At 45.0% G+C, this 14196-nt stretch overlaps 1 protein-coding gene across 6 annotated transcripts in view; it reads left to right on the top strand.

Annotated features, from left to right (window-relative positions):
• Positions 1-14196, top strand: part of ERBB4 (erb-b2 receptor tyrosine kinase 4) — a 575035-nt gene that overhangs the window by 67634 nt on the left and 493205 nt on the right. The window lies entirely within an intron of this gene.

Here is a 14196-nt window from a genome sequence, read left to right as displayed (position 1 = left end):
GGAAGCATCTTGCAGGAGCAAGCAGGGCAAGCCCCACAGGCTTCCCGAGGTGCTCCTTGCCTCCATGCTCTTCTGGCTGCCCCTGGGGTGGAGTAGTGGAGGGGACCTGGAGGGTGCTGGGGTACCTCGGTGGGGGCTGCTCCTGTTCATCAGGGGCAGCCTCAAGCTGCTGCAAAACTGGGTGAGAATTTCAATGAGGTGGTGCAGGAGCGTTGTGGCTCCATCTGTCTGCAAAACGTGCCTTAAAAGAGAAAAAGAAAAAGGTAAAAAAAAGCTGTATGTGGGGTCAGAATGGCTGTCACTTGCCTTATAAGATGTTTTTGCTTCATGGGGAAGGAGAGGCAGCTCGTGCATTTGGTAAGAGCTTGAAGCTGCCAGGGTTGGGCAGCGATGTCCTCCGTGGATCATTAGATTAAGGATTGCTCCAGTCTAAGGTTTGATGGAAGCATTTTGGGGGAAGAATTGAAAAAAGCGAGCAGAGGGCACGGCTTTGCAATATGCAGAGGGACAGTCTCTGTCCATGGGTGCCTAGCGCAAGTACACAAGAGTTAAATTGAACTATGTAAAATCCCTAGTACAGTACTGGATGTTTTCTTTAGGAATCATGAAGCATGTAACATCCTTATGTTCTCCAAAGGGTTTATTTGGCAGCCTGTTAGCATCTCACTGTGAAATGACTGAAGGGGGAATAACCAAAATAACAAGGAGGGGGGAAAGAAGAAAAGGCAGCAGTCACCAAATAGGAATAACAACTTGGTAGCACAGCACCTTTGAACCTGTGGCTCTTTTTTCCCTTCCCCTGAGTGGGCAGCAGGGCTTAATGCCCTTGAAGACAACACTATGCCGGTCAAACTGGGACTGGGACTTGAATAATTTTGCCTCAGGCTTCCAGTTGCTGCTGGATTTCAGCATGTTTGAGGATAAGCCAGTCTGTGTAATCCAAGGCAGTGTTTGCTCATTCACTTTGGTCTTTTGCAATTATCCGGATTTTAGGCTGAGGAGCATCTTTGCAGCTAACTCGTAGCAGCAAGAGGTTGCAGGGTAAATACTGCAGGTAGCAGGAAGGAGATCTGTGCTATGGCAAAGACTGCTGCTTGTGAAGAGACAGAAAGTAGCTAGGGTAAGAAAATAAAAGAAAGGGGGTGAACAGAGGAAAGGATTCGGGTATTCAAATAGCTGGTGGATTAACAGAGCACAGTGCATACCTTTGGGTCTTCACTCTCTTGATTTGAAAAACAAAAAAGCTTTCAGCTCATCTGTGATATTAGTTTTTATACAGATACCTTTAATCCTAGAGTTTCCATTTTCCAAGCAAACAAAGATGTGTTTATTTTTCTTATAAGCCCTTTCCCTATCCTACATGCTGTATTTTTGAAGCTAATGACCTAGATATACGGAAACCAGAGGAAAGCAGGATCAGGGCGCTAATGACAACCTGTCAGAGGTGTCTCCTCCCGATGCAGAGCTGCAGGCTGGGTGCCTTGCTGGGGGAGCATCCCTGCCCAGCCCCATGCAGTTTAACTCAGTTCTACTGTTATCTTTCTGTTTCTCTCTTTACTGCGGTTTTATTCTTGGGCTGTGGCAGAAATTTGCTACATATGTTTTTTTTTTCTTTCAAGTTATTTTTATTAAGAGATCAGTGATGCGATGCTAAGGGGTGTTTTTATGTCCTTTGTGGTGCCTTGGCCTCTCCCCATAGCTTTTAGGTTGCGAATGTCCCAAGGTGCCTTTGGGAACCCCTCAGGTTTGGGAAAGATTTTGCATTACAGAAAGTCAAAATAGGATGCAATGCAGTGACAGTGATGCTAATATTATGAAAACACAGTAACTGTTTCATAGAGAAGTTCTAGAAACAAGACTACCTGTAGGAAGCTTTGGGAACCATAGAAAATTTTCTAGTGTTTCCCCAATCCTGCTATTTTCTTTTTACTTTAAATGCTTTTTCTTGATTTGTTTTCCCAGTTTAGTACTGGTACACTTTTTTCCCCTTCCCCACTATTGTGCTTTTCCTCTCCTGTTGCCAAAAGCAGCCTCCTCGGCTTGTTTTGGTAAAGCAGAGCCTCTGCATGCAAGTTCATAAGCTTGAAGCATGCAGTCTCTTTCTGTACTGTAGCTGTGAAGGATGGCTGCTACGGGGCAGGACTTCTGTGCGAGCGAAATGCCATTTCTCGTTCTCTGGAAGAAGTGTGGAGAGCATCTGTGTGAATGGATGGCAAGAGGTCTTCCCGATTCAGATCCCTGGGTGCTGGATGAAGAGAAAAGCATCCAAATACAGGCTGTGGTCAGGGAGCAGAGCTGTGGGGTGAAAAATATTACCTAAATTTCACAGTCCTCCTTTTAAGCCTACCTATTTTATGAGTGGTTCAGACCAAAACCATCTCAGGGTTTTTTAGCTTGACTCTGGGAATAAACCTTCCTGGTGACTGAGCACCATCTGAGTTACTTAAGTTGGGGGAAGGATGCCACCCATCCATCATAAGCCTTCTCTGTCTTGTATATATTTTTCAAAGCCTGCATCCTTTTATGTTTTCTTTTTTTACATCCTGGAAATTAATGCAAGGATTCAGTGTCTGTGTGCCTAAATATATATGTGTATATGCATTTATATATGTATAAACCTAAGTACATGTATAATCTACCCAGTCAAAATAGTTTCCCAACACATCTGTTGCTGAACAGATGCTCTCTGTATTGGTCGATTTGGCTGTTGTTGGCCTTCTGTGGTTGATGTTAACATCAATATTTAAAGAATAATGAAGATCTGATTGCTATGGTGTAATCTAATGTAACATAGGAAAATCCCAAAGGTTTGGCTCTCTCTGAGTGCCACGTGTCCCAGAACCTTAGCTCCTACTGTTTGCAGTTCGCTTGTTGAAGTCAAGCAATCAGCTATGTGACTTTGATTGCTGGTGTATGACAGCAGATGTTGGGCTGCTTCAAGGGGTGTGTGCAGGCACATTAACCTGTTGTCTGAAATGCTGCTCAGCAATGGAGTGTAGGCAATATTTGTAATAAAAAAAAAAATAAAACAGTACTGCAAAGTATTCAAAGAAATGAAAGGTAATACAAGAAATGGCTTGTAAGAGTGAGAATTTTGCAGTATTTAAGAAGTGTATGCATATTAAGCTTTTACTTGCATAACTATAGGATGTCTTCTTTTAGAACCTTTAGAACACAATATTTTTATATAAATAATGCAGTTGTTCCTTGCATTTGCATTTACAACATAGAGATACTCCACCTGCCATTAATTGAAAGTGGTTACGTGGGTGGAGGAAGTAATGTCTGTAGTCATGCAGGTACTCTTGGCTTAGACGTGGTTCCTCATTCCTGGATCTCCACGAGCTTTACCAGGAGGAGTAACTACCAGTATCCTCAAGTGACAGATTTGTGCAGAGAGCTTAGGGACTTTGCTTTGCAAAGTACTGACCTCTCTCCATGGCAGACCTCGTGGGAGTCATGGCTGTCCAGTAGCCTTGAGATCAGAGCTTAAATGCTGTTGCTGAGGTTGGGGCGCAGGTCCCAGGGGTGTCAGAGAAGGAAAGGCTGCCCCACTCCCAGCATGGGCGCTGCTCTGTGTCCCAGGATATCACCTCATGCAGCAGGACTTTTTCTGCAAGTGTTGGTAACCATCGTCGTGCTGGTTACTGCTGGAAGGCATTAGCATTGGATTTTTGTTTGCTGTTTCTGTATTTTTTAAATTAATTAATCTGCTTTTTATATGTATATTTATATGTATATACACTGTGTATGCATGTGCATTCTGTATATACATCTGTTGTTTCAGGCAGAAATCTCACAGATTGATCACTGGAAAATAAACCACCTGACTTTGTAATCTGTGCAACTACTTAGGTTAGCAATAACTATATTTATAGCATAATAATTAACCATCCATTTCCTCCCACCCAATTATTTTATACAATGCTTCAGTTGATTTAATCAGTGCCCTTTCGAGCAAGTGTGTCCTTTTTAAAACTAATGGATTTCCAGCAGGATCGGATTTTCTTTTTGACTCTTTTGTTGCTAGTTTCTTTAGAGATGATTTAATCTCTGTAAAACTGGCATCCATACTTGCCATTCTTGATTATATTACTACTTAACAAGCTGTATTAAATTTGTGGAAAAAAAATCAAATCAGAAAATTGAGCACTAGACAGTAACAAGTAAAACACTTTTTTTTCTAGTACTGTTTCCACTGATGGCAAGTGTATGTAATCAAGTTATTTCTGAATTATCTTCAAGCTAGGAGAATAAGAAAACTTAGGATAATGAATCATTTGAAAGTAACTACACAGAAACGCCACTACAAATGATGGCCCATAACTTCGTGTACAGCACTGTCCTTGCCTTCTCAGCGAACCATTTGGTTTTGCTTTTGCATACAGTGGGACCTTATCTGGCTGGAATCTGCCACAAAGTGGGTGTTTGAAGGTAGTTTGAAGGAAGGTGCTACAGAAGGGTACTGCTTGCTCTAATTTCAGCAAATCTTGTCCAGAAACCAGCCCACATGCAGAACCCGGAATTGATGGTGGGGAGCTGCTCAGTGAAAGCTTTGGGTGGTTTCATGACCCTACAAAGTGTCAATGACCAAGAAGAGCGAGGATGTGTGGCTACAGAAGAGCAAGGGAAGAGAGAAGGGCTGCTCCCGTCCCTGGGGATGCAAGTAGGTGCTTGTGTCTCCGGGCCAGAAGTGAGGGTTGTGCTTCCTACCCCTGGGGCCCAAGGCAGTGATGAAGCTCTTGGGGCTTCCTCGGGATCTGTCCAGGCTTGAGGAACTTCAGCCTTTAGGGGCTGCAGGATCTGAGCTGCTCTTTATAAACACTGAATCCTCTACCATGACTCCTGTCACGATTTTGAGCCTTCCTCAACCCAAAATACACCCCAGCAGTCTCCTTGGAGGCCAGGCCACACAGAGGAGAAACCCCCTCACAGACCACCCCAGGGCCTCGGGGTGAAGGGCACCCTCCCGTCCCTCCATTGAGAGGACCGGTGAGGCCTTCTCACTGCCCTTGCTTGCTTCCTAGAAGGGGAGAAGTGCACAAAGGCTGCTGTGCCTGGGGATCCTGGTGGCCTTCCCCAGGGAAAGAGATGATGAGGAAGGACCAAGGCCCGTGGGCCTGGGAGGAGGCAGGCAGCGCTAAGCAAAGCCGTCATTCTCGAAGCAGAATCGCGTGTGGCGCCGTGGGGGTGCAGTAAGTTGCTCACCAGAAAAGTTTCTCTCTAATGTCCATCATTTAATGGTTGGCTTATGCCCTTGAAGTGAGATGTCTTCTGTCCGTAATACAGCCACGGTAATTTCGTTCTAAAAGTACCCTATTTGATTAAGAAGCAGCCATGAAGGCAAATATCAAATCTCTAGGTGGAAACTTGGCCCAGCAGAAGTCAATGAGAAGTTTCCATTAAGCGAGGCCAGGCCGGGGTGTCCCCTCCGACCAGGGCACGGGGCTGCTCGGCACGGCACGGCCCATTTGTCACAGCAGGAGTATAAATTTGTTTTCTATTACTGACATATATTTGTCCTTTCTTTTATTACGGTAATAATTTCTTCAAAATACCTTCTTAAAAAAAAGAGAAGTGTCGAGAGCATCAAAGTTTAATCTTAATTTTGTCCTAACCTTTTACAAAATAGATTAAATTACTCGTGAAAGTGATACCATCAGCCTTGTTCACACCGAGCTGCTCGGGCCAGTCAAGGCGAGCTATCCACCTTGCAATATCTGTTAGCGCATGAAATGTGAGGAGCACCTCACCTGCATGAGGCGTGTGGGCCTTGGGTGCATTTAAACAACACAAACATGGTGCAGTGTCGTAGAGGAGCCCAGAAATGTTAAAACAGTCCACTTGTTTTACTAGGCATCTCTGCCACCGCAGTGGGTTTTCTTTTTCACTTGTAAATTTTTACGCTGCTGTATAAAATATGGAGATGCTTTATTATTATCTTGTGGCATCAAATTATCAGGGAACGTGGAGGAAGCAAGGTGTTTTACATCTGGGATAAATAATGGCTTTTCTCAAAGGCAATTTTACGGCCAAAGAAATCTGGCTGCCTGCTGGTGCTCAGGACAGTGCTGTGTAAATGCACCTGTGCTTTAGCTCTCTTGCTATGGCAATTTTATGGGGCAACCTGTACCCGTTAAGCTGTCCCCTGGCAGCAGTTGAGGATGTTTGCTCTCACTTTAAGCTGTGAGGGCAAAATCGGGAAATTTTTGTCATGTTGAGGTGTCTGAATCAGTTATGGACTGAGTGCTAATTCAGGTGAAGGCTTTGCCATGTGTGGGGGTAAGCAGCATGAATGGTTGGCCTGGGTTGTTCACACCTGGCTCACGTGCTTGTGCCCTAAGTTTGACTGGAAGAATATCAGCTGCTGTGGTGCTTTCAGACAAGACATCCAGCCACTGCAAAAATAGAAGGGATAGCCCAGCTGCTCACAGGGTCTCTGGAGGAAAAAGGAAAACCTCGTCTTGTTTCTGATCTCTTCTGCAGAGGTTGAAAACATTTTTCCCAGCCCATGTGATGAGGTGGCTGCAGAAATGGTGGTCTTTGCATGTGTGCATGAAAAGCTGCTGAGCTTCCCACCATGCTGCACCTTGCTGCCTGGCAGAAGTGAGCTGGCGGGCTGAGCAGAGCCTGCTCCCAGCCTTATATTTGTGATCATGGCCATATTTCAGCCCCATCCCATCTAAAAAGCCATGCAACTCTTCTCCCCGTGCCTTGTAGACAGTTAACAGTGTATTTTGCTGTAATAAATGGGGGTGATGCACTGGAGGAGCTGATTCAGCTGCAGAAAAAAATAATTGGTTTTGTTGGTTCTTTTGTTCTTCTTTTAAGGGAAAAACAAAAGAGGAATCTCAGGGGAGGATATATATTTGTTTGTTCATCTGCCTTTTTAGTCCTTCTTTCTGTGTTTCTTCTTTTTCCCTCCGTAAAGGCAGGCTGCCCCAGCCTGCGAGGATGCTGACGAGGCTGCTTTATTAGCAGGAGTCGGGGGTACTGGGACAGAAATGCATGGTGGTGTTGTGTTTAATAAATAAAATAGGAGGTCTCGTTGGAAACAACTGGGAAGGAGCATTCCCTGATGCCGGGAATGTGTGAGGACAGCAGGCACAGAGTGGCTTGAGCCCAGGATCTGGTTTCTGAGCCCTCCTTTGAGATGCATCATGATGCTGCTTCTACTCCATTGCTTTAGAGCCTGGTTTAACTGTTTTAAGTGCTTTCCATATAAAAAGTCAAACTGTACCTGAGGTGCTAGTCATTAAAAACATGCCACCGGCAAGTTCGACAGCAGCATGATCTGGTGGCTCTCCTCTTCTGTTCATAACCATTCATCTTCAGCTGCTCCCCTTCAAAATAAAAAGGAAAAAGGCTGCTGAGGTCTGTGGAAGAGTTACCCTATGAGCTGCTACTGACGTTGTGCTGAAATCTGCTGGGTGTGGGCATGCAGGCACATGAGGCCATGTTGCAGGAGGGTTAAAAATACACATACTCTCATAGGACTTCGAGGGAGGTTTCACCAGTATAAAAATCCCAGGCCTCCAAAGACGGCAGTAGATGGGCGATATTTTGAGGCTCTTAATCCCTGTGGTGTTTGCCCAGTAAAAAGCTGTCTCGTGGCTGGCATGTAGAAACTGACATGCTGTAGAGTGATTAAAAATATGTTTATGTAAAACGTCCCTGCTGTTGATGCATAACTATTTCTTTTTAACTCCATTACCAGGGAAGTTAATACATTAATTATTCAAAGAAAGGTGCAAAACAAGGGGAGTGAATAGAGAAGAGGAGATTTAGAGACCGGTTTCTTCAGCCACGGCTTGTTGACTTGTTCCAGAGTTTCGTGCTGAAGTCCTCATGTTCTCAAATAGATAGAGGTGGGACTCCAGTGCTACATGTAAAGCAGTGCTTAAGCATCTTTCTATGTCTTGTAATTGAATGGTTAATTGTATCATCCAAGTAAAGAGGTATGTGGAAAAACTGTCCAGATCTGTGCAAGGAAATGGCTTTTCAGTGAAAGCTGTCTCGTTCCCTGGGGCCCCATGACTTTGTTGGGTGAAGAGATGCAGGCTGGGCGGCACAGGAGCTCAGGCTCTGTCTGCCAAAAGCAAGGCTTGACCTCCAGGCATGGAAAGTCACGAAGTTCAGCTGCTTCTTGCAGGAAAGCTGGCTTGTCTGTCTGCATTGAATGGCATGGGCCAAATTAATATCTAACAGGAGTAGGCACAACTCATCGCTGGTATCAATCAGTTATTTGTGTTGGTGACAGCTTTAAGCCCGAGTTCTCGAGTTCATTTAAACACCACTCAAATCAATGACATGTTTTGAAATATACCAAGGAACACATTCATAGAAGAAAAATCCATAGAGGGTTATTAAATGTGGAGAAACTACCTGTGTCTCGGGAGCTCCCTCGGCACGAGCTGCTGGGGACCAGGAGAGGATCTGCAGAAATACAGCGTTTTTGACCTGATTGTGTAGTCTTTCCTTGGGCCTCTCCCGGCCGTAATATATAATGGAATTATGCTCTTACATTAACTTTGATTCCTTCTGTGATGTGCCCCTGGAAGGCTGGCCCTACCAAAAAGAAAACATGTTCTTTTATTTTTAATTTTTTTTTTCCTTAGAAAGAGATGAATGACAATACCTGCTCCAAACACATCCCCAGTGGACTTTCATTGACTTCAGGGTCATTACAACAGGGCAAAGCCAGCCAATATTCTTCACACACTCTTCTGCCACCTTTTATGCCCATTTTGTATCCCCTAGGTGGGCTTTGCTGCCTGCACGGCTGGGCTGGTGCCCTGTGCATCCAGCGCGCAGCAGTGATTAACTGGTATGCCCCTGAGGTTTTCCCCCACAAAACCCTCTTTCAGCAGATTCCTTATCTGCTATCAAGGGAGTGTTTACAGCAGCTAAAGCTCTTAAATGCCTTGTCTCTGAGACTGATGGCGATAATTAAAGCAGTGCTTTCCAGCCCTCTGCTCTTCTTCGCTGAATTGCTGGAAAGTGGGGAACGGGGTTGTGCAAGCCAACAGGAAACCATGGAAATCCATGTTCAGCAATTCGGTGTGTATTATTTCTTTGGCTTGTTAGCACGTCCTCGCTGCTGGATGCAGATACCTAGCTTGCAGAAACCCCCAGGTAGGGGAAAGAATTGCCCAGCAATTATAGGCCGTGTTTCGACTCCTCCTGTGCTGAAAAAAGTCCATCACTATGTGTTGTAATTTAATCAGTGTAAGAGACCTGTGTCTGTGGATTTATGAAATGATGGGGAAGGGTAGTGGGATATTAGCTTTGGGGATAAAAAAAAATAAGTGAAACAACTGATTTCTCTTCTGTTCCAATTATGGATGAAATAGCAAAAAAGCAGCATCCAACTAAAACACCAGACACAGAAATCATGGCTGGTAATCATAGTGACACCAGGACGAGTTTTTCTAGATGTGCTGTGAAATTGTGCAGTAAATTAAGTTAGACGAGATGTATTATTCCCTGTTTTAGTAAATAAGTCTCCTGACAGGAGGCCCCAGCGAGGAGCAGCCGCAGAGAGCTTCGCTGCTGCATGTGGTCGGAGCTCGGTGCGGTGCGTGGGGCTCAGCCACTCCGGCACTTTGCAAGCCAAGTGCTCTGGGAGATGCTGCTGAGGGCTCTTGGTCTCACACAGCTGCTGTTGTCATCTTCTCTGTCTTTTTATTCTGTCATCTTGTCAGTCATGCTCCTTGCTTCTGTCTGCCCAGCTTATGTAAAGTCTGGGGTTGTTTTATGGTCCTGCATCGCCCCTGATGGAGGCAGAGGCTGTGTGGTGCCTTGCATGGTGTTTCCCAGGAATCAGGATGTCCCCTGGCAGTGTCCTGCAGGTGAGCAAGGACCACGTGAGCACCCCACAACTGCTGCCCCGGCTGGGAAGTGCCTCATCCTTGGTCCTTGGCTGTCTCATGGCCCACATGTGGTAGATGTCTCGCTCTCTGGTCCCTCAACCTGCATGTGGCACAGGCCGATCCCCATTCAAAAACATACCGTGCTTGCACCCCTTTCTACAGCAGTCGGGGAAGGGAAGTGATTTCATCTTCATTCTACTGCAGGTCAGGCTCTGCCATATCTTCTGAAAGCATCTGCTTGATTCTGTGGCAGCAGCCCTCCTCTGAAAGGTGTCATCCCTGTCTTCAGTGGAAATGGTGCTAATTTTTCCTGATCTCTAGACCTAGCTGTGATAACTTAGCTGCTTCGCACCAGATGGGCTACGTGGCCTGCTCACATGTGCCAAGTTGTGATCTGAAGGGAGATTGATTTAGCATGGCCAGCGGCACACGTGCTCACGCACCTGTAGCCACACTCTGTTTTCAGCTGGATGCCTGATGAGGAACTGCAGAGCAGGTTTGGATGTTCAGGGGGGTGAGCCTGGGGGCTTCTTGGCACAGCGTGGCATGAGGAGGTGACCAACAACAAGGCTAAGCTCAGAGACCATGTTAAAAGCCAACTGTAATAATTCAGCTGCATCCTTGTGCATCTGAGCTTGTAAATGGTGGGCTACAGCAGCGGTCCCTGCAGAGCACATGGGTTATGGGGGAAAGGCAGCACTTGCCCTTGGTGCAGGCAGTGTGGTTTTGCCTGGGTTGTTTGTGGGTAGGAGTACAGAGCCGCTGCTCGTGGCTGCGTCTAAGGCTGGATCCTAGGACTTGGCTTCATTTTTTAACCTGGGAAGCAAGGAGTGACTATTAAAAACAAAACAAACAAACAAACAAACAAAAAAAAACAAACAAACAAAAAAAACAAACCTGAACTAAGGCCATCAGGGTCTGACCTCTGTATAAAAATAAGACAATTTGTTCTGAAAGTAATAACGCAACAAGAACATCCAGAAAGTCAGCTCATGCGTAAAGCCACAGAGTGCATCAGGTAGAAGCTGCTTCCTAAGCCACCGATGTCTGTATCCATTACCCAAATTAGCACTTAGCAAAAGAGGGGCTCTTCCCCCGCTGTGCTCGCACTGGGAGGGGGTAAGTGAGCGGTGCTCTGTCTGAACCTGTTATGTGCTGTTGTGTGGGTAATTGCTGACAGTACATGCTCTCTGGGAGCCGAGGCTAGTGTTATGGTATCTTCAAGAGGTTTAATGACAGCATAAAAAATGTGATCAATATTCAGTGGACTTAAAATTTCAGCATTCAGTTGTAGTATTTGATTGCACATAGCAGTTTTCTTCCTCACACTTGCTGTCAGCATCATTGGCTGTGGCATCCTCCTAGTACAGTGCAGAAATCCTAGGTGGTAGCTTGCTGTCCAAATTGTATTTTCACTGAGATGCCCCTGTAAGCAATGAAAATAAATGTTCTTAAATGTTGATTTGGAGATTTCTTTAGTAAGGTGGTGTTTAATAAGTACCTACCAATGTAAACAAATTGAGTTCCTTGAGTCACAGCTGGAGCTGCAACTTTTTCTCCCTTGATTATCAAGGAATATATTCTGCATGGATGAATTTGGATCTTACAAAGACATCTGGTTGCTAAATAATATAATTAAAGTAAACACAGAATAACAGAGGCCTAATCCCATGTTCCTAATGAGGAGAGAATAGTTTTTGGGTGAGTGCAATGCATTGACTGGACTTGTCTGGGAAGAGCAAGGGAAGAAAGAAAGAGCAAGAAAAGCTATAGGGAGAAAACTGGAGAAAAGGGAAGGGGGAGAAACAGAAGAGAGGAGGGTGCAAGAAAGAGGAAATAAGAGGTGCCTCTGCCAGACCCTGGAGTGACGTGATGCCAGAGGCTGCATGTGCTAAAAGGGAGATGAGCAAGAGGCAGATCCTGGAGAAGTCATTGCCGATGGAGCTGCGACACCCACAATAGATCCTGGTGGTTCCTCAAAACTGGCAAAGCACCTACTTGTGCTTTGCTCAAAATTTAGAGGCCTTTTTTTTTTTTTTTTTAAACCTTAAGTGATTGCAGAAAGGGCATTTTTCTTCTGAAGCAATTAGCTTTTCCGTTTTGCTGTTTTAATAATTTTTGAGCACGGAAAGCCAACTGTCGACAAATCTGTGCAAAGTTACTATATTTAGTTTTTGAAGACAAAACTGCTCACAGGAGCATCTAGGTGGAAAGCAGTTAGCTGATCTCAGCTGTCCTGCTCTTTCCAAGCCATGATGTTCCAGTAGTCTGCTTGGGGCACACCAGAAAGGTTTTTTCAAACCTTCAAGCAAAGGTTCAGGGTGGTGGTGGTGGTGGTAATGTGAGCCATCATCTCCTGAAGGTGCCTTCTCCCAAGGGCAAAACCCAAGCACTGCTGTTTTCTAATGCTGAAGGTGTGCCCCATGTGTCCATGTCCCTTTGCTCCATAACAAAGCAGTGTGGCATTTGGGAGGGTTTTCCTGTAGGGTATTGTCCCCACATCTTGGCTCTACTGCTGGTGCTTGGATATCCTGGCTTTGCTGCATGATGGGTGTTGCTTTTGCTATCAGAGCTTTCATTCCTCTTGCTTGGCAGCTGCAGTACTTGTGGTGGGGTCCTTCTCCTATAACTCCTCCGCTGAGCAATTATTTCGAAGATGTACTCTGAAGTGGTTACTTTCTGGCACTACTGAAGATCTACAGTGAAAGCTCTTCAACAACCGCAATGGTAAATCTGTGCTTTTCCAGAAAGTTGTGGGGGAATTGTCTGGCTGAGGATATTCTTCATGCTCCAGCATAGACCTGGCTTACTTTGGCAGAAAAACCTGTTTGGGAGATCCTGGCAGGGCAGAAGATCCCTGGGAGAAATTTCAGGCACAATTTGGAGAGTCTCTGCTGGGACAATGAATCACACGTCTGTTTGCCTGCCAGTTGTGGGCTGCCCGTTCGATCCTCATTGTCTCTAATATTTTGCCCAGTAGGAATTAAAGATAGCTCTAACTTACCTTGTTGCTGGCATCAGCACGTCTCAGATGTTCCCAGCACAGAAAGCATTCGCTGTTTGGGTGTACTTGCTGTGATTTCCATCACGTTGGTTTACAAAGATGAAGCACAGGCAGACTGTCAGTCAGGGCTGCTGGAGGAGATGCGGCATGGGGGTAATTGCTCTTCCATTTTCTTTACTAACTGTAAACGAAATGGATAAAAACTTGAATGCCGGTTGGTCACATTCTCTTATTAGCTGCTTCTCCCACAAAGGCATTCAGCAGCTCCTTTGTTGTAAACCTCTTTGCAAGAAAAGATAATGGAGTTAAATGATGTGCCGGCTGGGAAGAAAAGTGGGTGAGATGATAGTGTCTTAACAAGGACTCTGGTTTCATGAAAACCAGGCGATATCTACCCTTACCTTTTGTACGTGAGTACATAAACTTTTCATCTACTCGGCTCTAAGGAAGATTTTCCCATCTAACACCCCACTAACAAATATATTTTCAATGCAACCTAAGATAATATATTTCTTTACTTAGTGTATTTTATGTTATTGTATTTTTGTACTTCTAGGTTGTGTTTAGTGATGTACTGGCATTGCTCTTAGGCAGGGGTTCCCTGGAAAAGCAATGTGCAGGTATGCAATAACATACAGAAATCTTTATCGTAAAACTCTCCTGGGAACATTTAGTATGAAAGGCAAAAAGAACAAACCAGACGCACAAGCATCCAAATAACCACCACCTGAAACGTTTCATGGAGGATGTTTTGAGTGTTGTCCCACTGTTCTTGAGTTGGTATGGGATGTAAAGATTTATAAGATCTGTCTGTTTCCGCTAGTAATATGTGATTTGGTCTGTCCATGAGAGAGAACTTCTCAGACTCAGAGCTGGGGCAGGAGCAAAGCAGAGATCCCACCATTTCCCTTGCCAATGTAGTAACCATGCTGCCGAATACCATCCTTGTATTCCCCAGCACCATGTGCCCTACTGATGTGTAGTGCCAGTGCCTGAGAGAAGCAAACCGTGGAAATAGAGCCTGCTTTGGCATATCTTTGACTTCAGAGACCCTGTGCTGAGTAAATTCTCTATTAGTGTGTTCCTGCATTGAAACCTTTGTGTGAAGAACAACACAATTTGATTTATTTGCTTCTTGAACATGCAGGGCAGTAGCCTATGTGAAAACATATGTAAGAAATCGAAGGTGCAGGTTTTTGTTCTTTTTAATGGGCTTGGTTGCACTTGTAATGGAGAGCATTTCTTTGCATGTTGTTCTCATAGCTCGGCGAGCTGCGTGGAGAAAACAATGTGCCTTTGGGGACAAATGTCTTAGGATAA

This window comes from Cygnus olor, chromosome 6, assembly GCF_009769625.2.
Source record: "Cygnus olor isolate bCygOlo1 chromosome 6, bCygOlo1.pri.v2, whole genome shotgun sequence".
NCBI classification, from domain to species: Eukaryota; Metazoa; Chordata; class Aves; order Anseriformes; family Anatidae; genus Cygnus; species Cygnus olor.
The sequence above is the reverse complement of the archived record's forward strand: the minus strand, read 5'-3'. Positions and strand labels throughout refer to the sequence as shown.